This window comes from Pteropus vampyrus, unplaced genomic scaffold (genome assembly GCF_000151845.1).
Source record: "Pteropus vampyrus isolate Shadow unplaced genomic scaffold, Pvam_2.0 Scaffold20762, whole genome shotgun sequence".
Taxonomy (NCBI): domain Eukaryota; kingdom Metazoa; phylum Chordata; class Mammalia; order Chiroptera; family Pteropodidae; genus Pteropus; species Pteropus vampyrus.
In genome coordinates, this window is record NW_011909543.1 from 1 (window position 1) to 2213 (window position 2213).

At 41.1% G+C, this 2213-nt stretch overlaps 1 pseudogene; it reads left to right on the forward strand.

Annotated features, from left to right (window-relative positions):
- Window positions 1–1336: 1336 nt before the first annotated feature.
- Window positions 1337–1454, forward strand: LOC111735250 (annotated as a pseudogene).
- Window positions 1455–2213: the final 759 nt, after the last annotated feature.

Here is a 2213-nt window from a genome sequence, read left to right on the forward strand (position 1 = left end):
TTTTATTCTACAATAACACGAGTTAATGAAGTAGTTAGAAAAAAAAAACTTTCAAAACTCAACTTTGCCTCTTTGCTTTTGGTTATAAGATTTGCAAATTAGAGTAGTCTTCTCCCCATGCCAGAGGCCACGGGATAAGGTACAGAAGTCAATGGGAACATCAGTTACTGTCCTAACAACTCAGTGACATAGGTTCAGTGATTGTCTCTATTTTACATATGAAGATGCTGAATTTAGAGAAGTTAAGTAATTCTTATCACACATAGCCAAAAAAGGTGTCCAAGTTGGAACTCTGAACCAGGTCTACAAAGCCGGGTAGATAATATTCAGTTTATACTCTACTTTAGAAAGCGAGTTTTTAAAGTATGAACTTTCTAATGCCCAACAACGTGGTATGTATCTTAACAAATGCAGCGAAAGAACATTAACCATGAGATCAAGCTCTGAATTTTGAAGACAGGTCTTCACAAGTCAGTTAATCCAGCACTGCAGCGAAATATGCAATTCTTCCTGCAGCCCAAAGCTGTTTCCATCAATATGAAAAATGAGACCTGAAATTTTGGTTGTCTGCTCCACAGTATAGGGTGGTTCATGCCCTGTGATCGTCTTAGTCAGCTCGAGCTACTAGCAAAATACCATAGAGTGGGCGGCTTAAGCAACACAAATTTATTTCTCACAGTTCTGGAGGCCGGAGGCCGGAGGCCCGAGACCAAGGTGCTGGCAGATTTGGTGTCTAGCGAGAGTCCACTTCCTAGAATATAGATGGTAGTCTTTTCGCTGTGTACTCACATGGATAAGAGTGTGAGAGCTCTCTGGGGTCTCTTTTACAAGAGGCACAAACATTCAGTGTACAGCAGTAGCCTTAGCCTTCTGATGTGACATGACTCAATGATTGACCTCACTTCACAATTTCTAGCTAAAAAAACCCCCCAAAACTAAAAAAAACCAATGCTATACATTATTTCTGCAGGGTCCATTGCGACAAACGCCCTTTTATTAAAAATTTACTTAAGAAAAATGATTTAGAAAAATGAACAATTTTGATATGTCACAAAACAGAGATCAAGGTGCAGTGTTTGAAGAAGTTATAAAACTGTGGCCTCGCGTTCATGCATAGAGCCGCTGCTCTTGTCTGGGCAATTTTGGAAAATAATGAAATACGACAACAAAGAGGAAAATGCCACAAAAAGCTATACCAAAACCTAGGTTTTAAAAAGATATATGCTTCCAACGCAGGCAAATAAGGTGATTTTTATATGCAAAGCACTTTCCTTTTGCACATGAAGATGTTTAGAATGGAAACTATAGGTGTGGCTTTACAAAGAAAAGCTTCCTAGTCTACGGCCATGCCACCCTGAACGTGCCCGACCTCGTCTGATCTGGAAGCTAAGCAGGGTCGGGCCTGGTTAGGACTTGGATGGGAGACCACCTAGGAAGACCAGGTGATATAGTTTTTAAAAAAAGAAAAAAGAAAAAAACAAATCTTCCTGGTGTAGCAGCTATTAACACTTTATTTATGGCATTGTGATCTAAACTTCTCCAAGAACCAAAAGACAAAGTTTTTATTGTATCCTATTTCTGAATAATATGCAATTTTTTTCTTCCTTTTTTATGGGTAAACTGTACAACTGGTGACAATTTTCCCCAAACCTATGACCATTACCAGCATCTGAAGACACATGCATGAGAGTTGGTTGGAGTCCATTTGGGTTCGCTCAGAAACAGACTCTGATCTAAGGGTTTGAATACAAGTAATTCATTTGGGAGGTGGTCACAGGACATGGTGGGGGTGAGGTGAAGTGAGAGAGAATTTCTGAAATAGGGTTCGCTATCAAGCAGATTATCACTGTGGATAACTATGGCTTAATCGTGCTGAGCATTCCAAAAAGCTGGATCAAACAGGTGCCTCAGAGTTAGCCCGCCTGAAGAACAAGGGAGCTGGGTTGTTCATACACCAATTCCCATCAGTCATTGGTTGAGGCAGCTCCCAGGGGATATAAATTCCCCAGCTGTCCCAATTGCTAGTGCTATTGCAACAGCAATGCTATCTCTGGCAGCCAGAGAATGTTCTCAGGCAGAAAACAAGGCAGGTGCTGGCAGTTGGGAGTTGGCCGGTACGCACTAAAATGGTAAGAATGAGGGGACTGGGGTAGAGTGCTGCCGACAGCATCTGCTACAGATTTATTTGCCAAATTTGTAGTTGGATCCAAACT